The sequence below is a fragment of the Mobula birostris genome, chromosome 21 (assembly GCF_030028105.1).
Source record: "Mobula birostris isolate sMobBir1 chromosome 21, sMobBir1.hap1, whole genome shotgun sequence".
In the NCBI taxonomy this organism is placed as follows: domain Eukaryota; kingdom Metazoa; phylum Chordata; class Chondrichthyes; order Myliobatiformes; family Myliobatidae; genus Mobula; species Mobula birostris.
In genome coordinates this window covers 22,329,805-22,343,673 of record NC_092390.1, presented here as the reverse complement: position 1 = coordinate 22,343,673, position 13,869 = coordinate 22,329,805, and the positions used below count along the sequence as shown (strand labels likewise).

Below are 13,869 nucleotides of genomic sequence, written 5' to 3'. Positions count from 1 at the left end.
TCCCCATTTATCTTAATTCGGGCTGTAGGGCTGTCATATAGAGTCTGAATTACTTTAATAAACCTTTCTTGAAAGCCGAATCTTCCTAACACTCTGTATAGGAATGCCCAACTAACTGAATCAAAAGCTTTCTCAGCGTCCAATCCTACTACCATTGTCTCTGTCTCATTCTTATTAACCTGTTCTAATATGTGCAGAGTTCTCCTTATGTTGTCCTGTGTTTGTCTTTGTTGAATAAATCCAGTCTGGTCTAAGTGGATTAGACCAGGTAAAAGCTTTTCCAATCTGCGCACTAATATAGATGTAAATAGTTTGTAATCTAAATTAAGAACACTAATTGGCCGATAATTGCCACATTCTAGTTTATCTTTACCCTCTTTAGGAATAACTGAAATAATCGCTTCTCTCCAGGAAGGTGGAGTTTCTCCTCTCTGCAAGATCCAATTAAAGGTGTTAAGTAGTAACGGGGCTAACTGTGTCTTCAGGGACTTGTACCACTCTGAGGTAAACCCATCAGAACCCGGGGACTTTCCAGCCTTTAACCTAGAGATGGCCACGTTCAGTTCTTTGACAGTTACTGGTTCTAATAAACTTTCATTTTGTAAATCTGTAAGTTTAGGTAGATCTAAAAAATTCAATACACTGTCTATATAGGGCTCATTGGGGGCCCAGGGTTGGGAGTACAGCTCTCGATAATATGTTTCAAAACTCTCTTGAATTTTCCCTATTGTACTCTCCACAAGCTTTGTCTTTGGATTCTTTATTTTATGAATTGTATTGTCTGCTTGTTGTTTTCGTAATTTATATGCTAATAATCTAGCTGATTTACCTCCTACTTCATACTTCTTTTGTATCAAGTAAAGAAAATTTCTTTGAGTTTCCAATGTATAAATATCGTCAATTTCACTTTGCAATTTCCTAATTTCCTGTTTTCGATTTGAATTACTTTTGTTGCTATCTACAACTTGAAGTTGTTTTAATTTTCCTTGAAGGTCTGCTAATTTTTGTGCATTGATTTTTTTTCATGTGAGTAGTAATGGAAATAATTTTCCCTCTCAGTACAGCTTTCAATGTATCCCATAAAATCACTGGTGATGTTTCTCCCGTGTCATTAAGGTCTAGATATTCTTTGATAGGTTCTCCCCTTAATCTCTCCATTACTTTCGGGTTATTGAGTATATGTGAGTTTAGCCTCCATAGTGTTTTTCTCATTTTCCTTTCCAGGATTAGAGACATAGAGACTGGGCTATGATCCGACAGATCAATTGTTGCAATATTACAGTTTTTTATCCTGAGTCTATCTGTATTAAAGATAAAGAAATAGTCTATCCTTGAATAGGCTGAATGAGGGAAAGAGTAATATGTATAACCTTTACTAGTAGGGTGTAATTCCCTCCAGACATCTATAATTCCCAACCCCTCCATCAATGAATTCACTTTTTCGAGTCAGAGGTTTATTCTGAGTAACTATTCTTGAAGAATCTAATATAGGATTTAATCTAATATTAAAATCCCCTCCACAAATTACTACCCCTTGAGAACTGACCATTAGGTCAAAAATGTGTCTATAAAATGACCATTCACAACCTGGAGGAGCATAAACATTCAGCAATGTTATTTCTGTACCTTCTATTCTTCCTGTGATTTTTACAAACCGTCCTTCTTTGTCTCTAGTCTCTGAAATATGTTCATAATTAAGAGTACTTGATATTAAAGTAGCTACCCCTCTTTTGTGACTCAATTTATATGATGAATAAAATACATGCTTAAAGCCCATTCTTTTTAATTTTCCATGTTCAGACTGGCTCATATGTGTTTCCTGGAGGAAAGCTATTTGTGCCCTCTCTTTTTTCAATTTAGACATAATCTTATTTCTTTTAATTGGATTCAAAACTCCATTAATATTATAGGAAATTATTTTTACCAATTCAGTTTGCATTTTTCTCTAGTAGAAAAAAAAACACTCTCCTTTTCTAACCAAACAGTAAGCAATCCCTTCTCAACAGTAAACCAAGACATATAACCACACCCTAGACATTTTTGAACGTGTAACATTTGAAAATTTTTCCCGACTTCCCACAGTGAGGCCTGAGCACCGACCCGCCTCAGTTCAGAGGGATAACCTCTATCTTCACCCTGTGTTAGAGGGCCCTCAGCAGTTTGAATAATCATAGAGAATTTTCTCCTATTTATGTCTCGACCAAATTGCTATCCTTCAAGTTATTCCGCCTAATTTTAGTGTTTTCATTCCTTCACTGGGATACCCACCACTCCATTGCCTCTGCTGTGAACACAGTATGAACTTATAGGAGACATAGATTTGAATTGAAGAATGCAAGGAGGAATAAAACTTTGTTTCAAGATCCTGCACTCCAGAAAGGTTTGGCCCATTCTATTAGTTTATACTAGGAACCTGAAAATTGGTGGAGGATTATTTTTCCAGATTCCAGGTCTTTGGCCAGTGGTGTGCTGGAGGGATCACTGTAGGATCCCCTGTTGCTTGTATTAATGATTTGGATAAGAGTACAGTATAGTTGTCATAGTTTGTGAACGGCATGAAAATTGTGGGTGAACAGTAAAGAAGGTTGTTAGGTTACAACAAATCTAGATCAACTAGCAAAGTGGGCCAAAGAATGGCAGATAAAATTTAACTTGGATAAGTGTAAAATGATGCATTTTGGTGAATTAAAACAGGGTCAGACTTGCACAAATGAAAGTGCCCTGGAGAATACTGTAGAATAGATTTAGGGATATGTGTACACGGTTCCTGAAACTGGTGACCCAGGTAGAGTGGGTGGTGAAGAAGGTGTTTGTCATGCTTCATTGGTCACTGTATTGAGACTGTGGCCTGCAACTAATGGGCTCGTGAATCGGCTGCAGTGATGTCTGACTTCTGGGCTGACGACTCACTTTTACGAACTTCAGTCATTTGATTGCTTTTGTTGTTCTCTTCTGCACATTAGGTGTTTTGACAGTCTCTTTTTAATGGGTTCTAATGCCCGTAAAGAAACAAATCTCATGGTTGTATATGGTATACATACTTTGATAATAAATGTATTTTGACTTTGAATGTAAGAGTTGGGATGCCATGTTACAGCTGTACAAGACACTGGTGACTCCACACTTGCAGAATTGTATGCAGTTCTGGGCACCCAGACGTAGGACAAATGTCATTAAGCTAGAAAGAATGCAGAAAAGATTTTCGAGGGTGTTACTGGGATCTGAAGGCTTGAGTTAGGAGAGACTGGATAAGATGGGGCTTCTTTTCACTGGAGTGTAGCAAGGGTTGACCTTTTTGGGATATATGAAATTACAATGGCAAGTAAAAGTCAGTGTTTTACCCAGAGTAGGGAGTCTAAGATGTGGGAATATAGTTTTAAATTGAGAGGGGAAAGATTTAAAAAGGAACTGTGGAAGAATTGTGTGGGTGATGGGCAGATAGAGTGGGTGGAAGAAGGGATAGAAACTCGTGAGTGCAGAAGGAACTGGGCAGGTGGCTCTGTCATGTTCATGAATGGTTCAGCTACAACTTCCCGGGGTCACACAGTGTGGTTGCAAATGTGATTTCAAAATGTCACATAGCTTCCCAGGTGTCAGAATCAAGAGTGGCACTGAGCAACTGTAGAATGTTTGTAGGGTTAACAATGAGCAACCATTTTCATCCCAGTGACCAGCAGAGTGAAAGATACAAAACTGCTGATAGTTAACTCTTTATAATCCATGGCTCAAATATAATAAGCAAACAATGAGTACCAAAAACAAGAGATGAAGGTGTAGTTGAGAAAAGATGCAGGATAGAGAGACTTCTGAAATTCCTGGTACACTGGTATGAGATCTCAGATTCAACTTGTCTTTCCTGTATTGGTCCCAATGCCTGCAGCAGTTGAAAGTCAAATGATGGATATTGATGTGAAACGTTACAGACTTTTTCTGTAGATGCTGCTTGATCCAGCATTTTCAGCATTTTATCATTATCCTTAACTCTCAACCTAGTTGCTACAATAATGGAAGAGACCTAGTTCAAACGAGGGCAGAATTATCAGAGTAAAGATAGGACCTTGTCTCCACAAGATCTGTATGGTGGTCACTGTTATAGTTATGTAACAGGCAACTGAATCTGTGAGGATGAGGCCAAATTAATCACTTTTACTGGTTCTCTCAATACTGTGTACAGAACCAGCCAATGTCCCGAAGATTTTGGCCACTTAGTAGTAATGTACCGCGATAATTTAGTTGGATGTCGAGTTCCCCAACTGAAAGTACTTGATTATGACCCTGTTTCACTCTCTGCTTCATTCACTACACTGCAAAGCACCAATTTGTCAGCTGAGGAAAATGCAGGTGGTATTCGCTAGAGTTCCTTGGCTGTGATGCCATGAAACCTCTGGAATCTACAGTCAACGTGAAGATCCGTGTCAATGAGCTGCTACCTTTGGTGAGTGTCCTGCCAATTGCACAGGACGTACCCAGGACCCATGATGGAAAACTGGAATGTCATTTGCAAGCTATGAGTTTGCATGTTTGAATCATCTAAGAAATACCTCTGGTTTAGATGCTGATCCCAGATATTTGTGAGGAGGACTGTGCCACAACATCTGGGCCTTATTTATTTAGAGGTACAGTGTGTCCTGGGCCCTTCCGGCCCTTTGAGCCATGCTGTCCCACCAACCCCTGACAACTCTGAGTTACCCCTAACCTAATCATGGGACAATTTACAATGACCAATCAATCTACTCAGTGTGCCTTTGGACTGTGTGGCGGAAACTGGAGCATCCGCGGAAAACCCACACGCTCCACAGGGAGGACTGAAGAGATTCCTTACAGAGGCTGCCGGAATTGAACTCCAAATTCCGCTGCCCCGAGCTGCAATAGTGTCACACCGAACTGTGGCTTTGTTTGGCTTAACTGTCTGAGTTCAAAGCCTCGGTAGGTTTCAGGTTGTTCATTTAGTTAACAGTACTTAACTGGATACAGCACAATCTAATAATCTAATAATCTAACAGGCCCTTCCGGTCCAACGAGCCCATGCGTCCCAATTACACCCGTGTGACCAATTAACCTGCTAACCCACACGGCGTAAGTAAATGAGTAGAAAGGGAAAACGAATGGCTCAGTGGAACAAAGGTTAGTGCTCGTCTCTCAGTTCCAGGGCTGAGGGTGCAATTGCAACTTGTGATCTGTCTGTGATAAGTTTGTAAGTACTGTGGAACTTGTAGGCTTCCTCCAGATGTCCAGATATTCCCACATCGCAAAGATGTGTTGGTAGATTAATTGGCTATTGTTAACTATCCCTAGTGTAATACACGTGAGAAGCAATCATTTACAGGGGAGGGGGGTGTGTGGTGGTACTAATAAAAAGGCAAGGACTTGATGAGTCACTTCCCTCAGTACCCTTGGTTCAGAAGGATATATGCTTGATCTAGTCATTGCCTTCATCGTGCACAATGTGCAGTGGCAAGGACGTGAAGGCCTTCACGGAGAATGCAGTGATGATTTTTATTAACGACCTGGATGTGGGGGTAGAAGGGTGGGTTGGCAAGTTTGCAGACGACATAAAGGTTGGTGGTGTTGTAGATAGTGTAGAGGATTGTCAAAGATTGCAGAGAGACATTGATAGGCTGCAGAAGTGGGCTGAGAAGTGGCAGATGGAGTTCAACCCAGAGAAGTGTGAGGTGGTACACTTTGGCAGGACAAACTCCAAGGCAGAGTACAAAGTAAATGGTAGGATACTTGGTAGTGTGGAGGAGCAGAGGGATCTGGGGGTACATGTCCACAGATCCCTGAAAATTGCCTCACAGGTAGATAGGGTAGTGAAGAAAGCTTATGGGATGTAGCCTTCATAAGTCGAGGGATAGAGTTTAAGAGTCGCGAGGTAATGATGCAGCTCTATAAAACTCTGGTTAGGCCACACTTGGATTACTGTATCCAGTTCTGGTCTCCTCACTATAGGAAGGATGTGGTAGCATTGGAAAGGGTGCAGAGGAGATTTGCCAGGATACTGCCTGGTTTAGAGAATATGCATTATGATCAGACATTAAGGGAGCTAGGGCTTTACTCTCTGGAGCGAAGGAGAATGAGAGGAGACATGATAGAGGTGTACAAGATAATAAGAGGAATAGATAGAGTGGACAGCCAGCGCCTCTTCCCCAGGGCACCACTGCTCAATACAAGAGGACATGGCTTTAAGGTAAGCGGTGGGAAGTTCAAGGGGGATATTAGAGGAAGGTGTTTTACTCAGAGAGTGGTTGGTGCGTGGAATGCACTGCCTGAGTCAGTGGTGGAGGCAGATACACTAGTGAAATTTAAGAGACTACTAGACAGGTATATGGAGCAATTTAAGGTGGGGGGTTTTATGGGAGGCAGGGTGTAAGGGTTGGCACAACATTGTGGGCCGAAGGGCCTGTACTGTGCTGTACTATTCTATGTTCTATGTTCTATTTACTAGTTATCCAAAAATAGGGCTCTTCAGTAATAAAGACATGCAAGGGATCTTCTTTCAACATCGAAAGCTGAGTAGAGGTTTAATTAATTATTCAAAATCATGAGCAGTATAGACAAATTAACTTAAGGAGTAAGTATTCCCATCAGTGAAGGGTTCACCAAAGAACGCAAATTCAAAACACAAACATAATCAAACTACTGGAAGAACTCAATGGTTCAAGCAGCATCTGTGAAGGTAGAGGAATGGTTGAGGGGTGGAGTATATATCCCTGTGTGTATTCCTGTGCTGAGAGCAAGCTTCTATGTATCAATACCATAGCTTATTGAAACACAGACACTATAGCCAAGAAAGCACAACAGTGCCTCTATTTCCTCAGAAGGAAATTTGATGTGTCCATATTGACATCAGTTTTTATAGGCACACAATTGAAAGCATCCCAGTCAGATACATAACAGATTGATCTAACAATTGCTCTGCCCAAGGTCACAATGAATTGCAGCAGACACTGCTCAGTCCATCATGAAAACTAGCCTCCACTCCATGGACTCAGTTTTCCCTCAGAAAAACAGCCAGCATAATCAAAGAACTCTCCCACCCTGGGCATTCTCTTTCCCCCTCCCTCTTTCATTACTTATAAGATGCAAAGGCTAGAAAACTCTCACCACTAGGTTCAAGGAGAGCTTCTATCCCACTTTTCTAAGACTCTTAAACCAACCTCTTTACATTAAAGATGAATTCTTGTCCTCACAATCTATTTAATCGTGGCCCATCCATCTTATTGTCTACTGCTCTGTGTTTTTCCTATAACCAACAATAATTCTATATTCTGCAGTCTGCTACTGCTTTTCTCTTGTACTCAAATACTTACATTTTGAAATGACCTCTATGAAAGGGTTGCAAAAAGGAGTTTCGCTCTCTCAGTAAATGTGACAATAATAAACTAAAGCCAGTAATTCTGATGGTTTGGGTTTAGACCTGCATCACAATGGAGTCAAGACTATTTACAAAAAGAAATACCAGGGGTGATTGATAAGTTCGTGGCCTAAGGTAGACGTAGTTTTAGAAAACCTAGCACATTTATTTTTCAACATAGTCCCCTCCTACACTTACACCCTTAGTCCAGCGGTCGTGGAGCATACGGATCCCTTCTTTGTAGAAGTCGGCGTCTTGGACCTCCAGAAAGTGGTTTGTGGCCTAAGGTAGAAGGAGGTGAGTTATTCAGCTCTCGTTGCATGCACATGCAGTTCAACTCTTTGAGTGATTATGCAGAAAGTTTGAAGTTAATAGTACAACTCATCAACATTAGGGGTAATTTCACAGCAACCAATCTACCTACCAATTTGTATACACTAGCTGTACGATGTAAGAGCATCTGAACCGGGGTGTGGAACTGCAGTCACAGTGAAGACACGGGTAACGCGGGTCGGGATGGAACCGAGAGACTGCACCACCATCTACAGGGGCACTGCCACATAGGCACAGTCGTTCATCCATAAATGTCTTCGAAAAGGGTACACCTGACCCTGTGGTCCCAGGGTAAGGAGTTATGATCTCGAATGCATCGTCTGAAAGGCGAGAGAGAGGAAGGAGAATCAGTCGTGGTTTTCAAAACCATTAGAATGTGCCCTACTTGAAGCACATGGCAGAGCTTCAGAGGGAGAGTTGGTGGTGATATTCTCATATGGGTTTGATGGATCGAATGAGAACAAAACAAGTTGTAATAACAGCTTGTTATTAAGCAGATAGAAGGGTCGAATTACAGTAATCATAAAGGGGTTGAATGGCCTGCCTCCAGGCGCAAGACGCGGCCCCCGCCCCCCAGCGGATTGGTCTCTACTCGCTGTCAATCGGCAGCAAGGACGCCCGGGCGGTCGGCTGCCATTCGGCGCTGGGATGGCGTTGCGACTGGTTGTGCGAAGCGGCTTCGGATGCCTGGCGGCTGCGGGACGTCCTGCCGCACAGACACTGGTTAGGTCCATGGCACTGACAGGTAAAGCAGCTGCGTCCGGCTCCGGGCTATGGCCCGTTTACGGTTTGTCCGGACCGAGGGACGCCACGTCCGTGTGACCTTGTCCGCCGGCCGGAGGGGAGACTCAGCCATCGCCACGGCAGAGCTCCCCGGTGCCGTCGCCTTCGATCGCATCGACTCTCGGCCCCGTGTTGAGTGTGCAGCGGGTTCCTGCCCCGTACTTCAAGATCAGTGCTGGCTCTGCGGCCGGACATGTCCCAAACCCTGGAGGTCAGGGACAAGCAGGGTTCATTAATTGCATTTAAAAGGCACAGCGGAACGGTAAAGTCAGAGAAAGTCTCGACGGGTGGTGTAAGCGCTCTGCCAAAGAACAACTTTGGTTTCATTGGCAGTGCTTCTGGCTGCAATGTAATGTGTAACTTTGTTTTTTTTTACTTAAGTAAATATTTACAGTTTGATTCTAACTACCTGAAATATGCATTTAACGTGCTTGAAGTGGTGAACGCATTAAGCAAAGAATCAGCTATTTTTCTGGCTTGCTTTGACCTCCATTGAGAATCGCACTGGAATATCGCAGGTTGAAAAATTAACTTCACTGGTCGATGCAGCCGGCTTTCACGACCTTGAGGAGGACCAAGAGAGTTAAACTTGTTTTACAATTAACTAGGCAGCATGGTTTTTCTAGTGCTGGTAATAGAGAGTTGTATTCGTGGAACCTGGGGAAAATTACGAACTAGGACCGTTCACTAAAAGCTAAGTTTTGCGTGGAAAACTATTACAGCAAATCATTTCAATTTCTTCCTTTAGGTATTCCAACAGATGACGAGCAGTCCACTGGACTTGAACGAAAGACGCTGCAAGCAATGAAAAAAGGGATGGTATGTGTATTCACGCAAACACGAGGAAATCTGCAGATGCTGGAATTTCAAGCAACACACATAAAAGTTGCTGGTGAACGCAGCAGGCCAAGCAGCATCTCTAGGAAGAGGTACAGTCGACGTTTCAGGCGAAGAACGAAGGGTCTCGGCCCAAAGCGTCGACTGTACCTCTTCCTAGAGATGCTGCCTGGCCTGCTGCATTCACTAGCAACTTTTATGTGTGTTGGTATGTGTATTCATCTTGTTTAATTAAGTAAAACAAATCCAGAAATGAAATAATGTCAAACAGTTCAAAACAGACCATCAGATGTTCAAATTAAATCGAAGTACTTTATTCCCACTCTGAATTTTAAATTGAATTACTGTTTTAAAAATTAATAAACTGTGCAATTGAATCCACATTTCCTCCCAATCCAAAGAAGACTTTGCTTATAGAAAATATCAATCTGTTCATTGTGCCTATTTGATCTTGAATAGAGTATAGGATCTGAGGTAAGGAGATTAGATTTGTGGCAGCCTTCACAGGATAGATGTTGAAGGGCTATTTCTTTCATGGGATTGCGGTACCAATGCTTGTGGTTTCATGGTAAGTATTGACTGAAGAAATATTTCATCAGAGGATTGTGCTTTTGAAATTTTATAACTTCGGGTGCTAACCATTGAGCCTATTTAAAGCTGAGAGCACTGGATTTTTTGAGGGATAAGGGACATGGGCAAAAAGGCAAAGAAGAAGTTCAGTATCGATATTAGAATGAGTTTGGTGGGCTGCCTCGTCTATTCCTGGTCTTACTTCCTGTGTTTCTACTTAACAATTTCCTTTTTTAATGTTGAAAGATATTTTGGGACAAATGATATGAGAGTCTCATAAAATTGAAAGCAAGCATATGAAATCTCATATGAAGAATGAGAAGAAAAGGAAGATTAACTCTGTATACATTGAGACCAGATTGTACAAAGCACAGGATCTGGCATGATAGAAATATGACACTGTGCTTTTTTTAGAATTAGGACTATATTCACAGGATGAGTCCAGAGCTGGAAATTGCCAAGTGGAATTTATTTTCTTGTGGCAACAAAAGCTAAGTCAGGCATGCTTGATGCTGTGAGGAGTTAGGATTCTTGCATGGAAATGATACAGAGTACGGATGATCTAATCTAGGACAAAGTTTAAAAAAAAGTCTGAGCCACAGCCACACACTACAATGTATATATTTATTTTGTTTCTCTATTTCCTTGAACTTTCCAATTGTAATTATTTTACAGGACCCCTACAGTATTCTCAAGCCCAAGGAGTATGCGGGTACTAAGGATGATCCTCACATCGTTCCTTCAATCACTGAGAAGAGGATTGTTGGTTGCATTTGTAAGTTGGAGATTTTAGAATTCTTTCTGGGTGCAATAGTGCTTTAACTATAACAATATTCACCCAATAACTCATTTTAAGATTTACTTCTTGTCATGGTAATTTGTGAAACTGAATCCTATATATGTGTACTTGGTAATTGGATCATTGAAGATACGTGATCCATCGTCAGAAGATGTGAGTTGCATAGTCTACTTTTATTTTTTGTTCTCAGTACAGCTGATGGGGTTAAATGTGAGAAACCTCAGGGTGTTCTCTGCTGGGTCCCTTCCATCAATTTTATTGGCATGTATGTGCAGCTTTCACAGAATCAGCTGAACCCCTTTTTTTCCCCAATATTGGTAGCAACATTTGATTTAACTCCCTTCTCCCTCCATTTTATCCTTCTGATCCAATTCCTGGAACTGATCTTTGGCATAATCCTGGGACTATCCTGTCAATATCCTTCAAATTGCTTCACTTTCTTTGCGCACAGGATTTCATAAGCATGTTCAGTAGCTACAGCACCATCATTTCTGAGTCTCTTATGCCATACCTGGAAAGAAAACATCTCAACCTATTTAAATCATCTGGGTTAGTCTTTAAGGGTGGCATGCATGTCTGAGCAATATCAATTAGCATCTGACAGTTCAGCTTAGGTGGGATCTCCAGGTGGTTCAGTAATAGTAAGGGGATCTTAATGTAATGATGAGTGATCAGTAAATATCATATTGACTACAATCAAAGAACAATTACGGGTTGTAGAACTAATATTAGAGTGTTTGTATTTACTTGCATGCACAATCTCTGATCCTGTGCTGTCTACCAAGTCTTTTATGTATAAACTTGCCTAATTGTGCACTTATTCACTTCAATGCTTCCAACAGTTACTGAAGTTGAGATTTACTTAGTTTGTCTTAATTGCAGGTGAAGAGGACAACACTGCAATTGTCTGGTTCTGGGTGCATTCAGGAAAGCCCCAGCGTTGTCCATCCTGTGGGTCATACTATAAGCTCGAACATCATGAACTTCCTCATTAGCCTTCTAACAATAGTCAAGTAGCTTGTCTACTATTTTGGTTGATGTGGAAGATTTGCATCACAAAATAAAATTAATTATTTGTGTAAAGTCGTTATTTATATAGTTCAGATTTAAGTAACCCAGAATACTGGGGGAGCAGATGATGTGCGTGCTGTTATACTGATTACGGAATCTAGTGACCAAACGTGGCAAAGTGCCATAGCTCTTTGTTCCGTTCTAAAGACCCCTGTTAAATCCTTCATCAGTATGGATTTGGCCCATTCTCTCAATTGACTATTTTCAATTGCCATATTTTTTACGTAGCAAAAAGAACCAAAGAGGAGTTAATAGGTGTGTGAGGGAGAATAAGTTGTAGGGCAATGGGGAAATAGGAAGGGGTAAATGGGAGGGGTTTTACTGGGAGCTGGGATGAATGCAATGGGCTGTGTTGCTCCTATCTTTAAAAGTATACATGCCTTATACAATCTGATGTATTCTATAGGGTACGGATTTTCATCTTGCTTACAGGAGAAATAAATGGCATGAGATTTTTCCATTTTCAATTCTGTTCTGACATTTTCTGTTTTGATTAGCTTGCCAAATATGAGTATCTTGTTTTAAAAAAGTTGCAATGCATCAACTTAGCTAAATAATTTAATAATTACAGGAGAATACAACACAGGAACAGACCATTTAGCCCACAATGAAATTATGTACTATGATTATTTCTGGACAAAATTTTCATTTTCAGAATCAGGTTTATTCTCACTGACCTGTTGTGAAATTTGCTTTGTAGCAGCAGAGCAGTGGCAAGATACAGAAATTTAAATGTAGGAATAAATAAAGAGTGGAAAAGAGGAATAAAGAGCATTGTTCATGGATCATTCAAAAGTCTGACAGTGAAGGCGATGAGGCTGTCCCTCATGCAAGTTCGATCAGCTTTTTGTTTCCTGATACTTTTCAATCCACTTCCCCTCCATTGGTGTACTCCACATACAAAAAGGATTAGTCAATAGTATGAGTATTTTTGAAAGCCACACTGTAATTCTGTTAAAATAATAAATGAAAATTATATTCTGTATATTCTACCTACCAACACAAAGTGTTAATGTGAAAAATGATTTTCCAGGTAGGCCTTTGGACATAATTTTTTATTTTTATTTAAAAATAATGTTTGGTCTTCGGAATCAGCTGAACCATACTGCTACCTCTGCTAACCTTGCCCTAATGATGAAGAACTCCCCAATGCTGGAAGGAGGATGCACAGGTGATGTCTGCGAGAAAGTTTCAATTCTTTTATCTTCTGAAATCAGGGTGTTCAAAGTACATGGAAGGCTGACAACTGATATTGTTCTGGAATCCTGACCCAATACAAACTGTCCCTGTGGCTGGTGTGACCTGCTTCATCCAGCGAATCAATTAGGTATGTGTTGCAGGGGCTAAATTAAAGATTTAAACCTTTCATCTGGACTAAAATATCTGAGGGGAACATGAGGGGGAACTCCATTCAGAGGGTGGTGACAAGCTGACATCGGATGTGGTGGATGCTGGTTTGGTTTCAACAGTTAAGGTAGGTTTGGATATGTGCATGGATGGGGAAGGGAGGTGTAAGGAGGGTTATGGTCCAGTTGTAGGTCAATGAAACTGCATAATAATAGTTCGGCATGGACCAGACTAGATGGGCCGTAGGTGCGGTTTCTGTGCAGTCGTGATCTTTCAATAATCATTAGCTCTGGAATGGTTCTGGAGAACTGGGAAATTACAAATATCACTCCACTCTTTAAGATGGGAAGGAGACAAAAGTCAAGAAATTGTACGCCAGTTAGCCTGACTTCTGCATTTGGTAAGACGTTGGAGTCTATTATTAAGGATGAGGTTTCATGGTACTTGGAGGCACATGATAAAATAGTCTGAAGTCACCATGACTTCTTTAAGAGGAAATTTAAAGTTAAAGTCTGTCCTGAGCCTTGTGGCCCATCAGGCCGGTGCTTATGCCGGTTTCTGTGGCGTGAAGCGACTGAAAGTATGAGACTCTCCCCCCACCCCCAGATAGGATGCCAGTCTATCGCGAGGTTAACCCCCAGCATTTTGCCAGTACCCATTTTCAGCTGGGTGGACTGGAGCAGTGTGTGGTTAAGTGCCTTGCTCAAAGACACAACATGCTGCCTTGGCCGAGACTCGAACCCACGACCTTCAGATTGTGAGCCCAACGCCCTAA

The 13,869-nt window shown here is 41.3% G+C and overlaps 1 long non-coding RNA gene and 1 pseudogene across 1 annotated transcript; one reads left to right on the top strand and one right to left on the bottom strand.

Moving 5' to 3' along the window:
• Positions 1–7,542: 7,542 nt before the first annotated feature.
• Positions 7,543–8,993, bottom strand: LOC140185908 (uncharacterized). Its single transcript, XR_011882748.1, has 3 exons — positions 8,880–8,993; positions 7,779–8,007; positions 7,543–7,636 (listed from the first exon to the last, which is right to left on the bottom strand). It is a non-coding gene; the product is annotated as an uncharacterized lncRNA (long non-coding RNA).
• LOC140185907 (cytochrome c oxidase subunit 5B, mitochondrial-like) lies at positions 8,281–11,759 on the top strand (annotated as a pseudogene).
• The last annotated feature ends 2,110 nt before the right edge of the window (positions 11,760–13,869 follow it).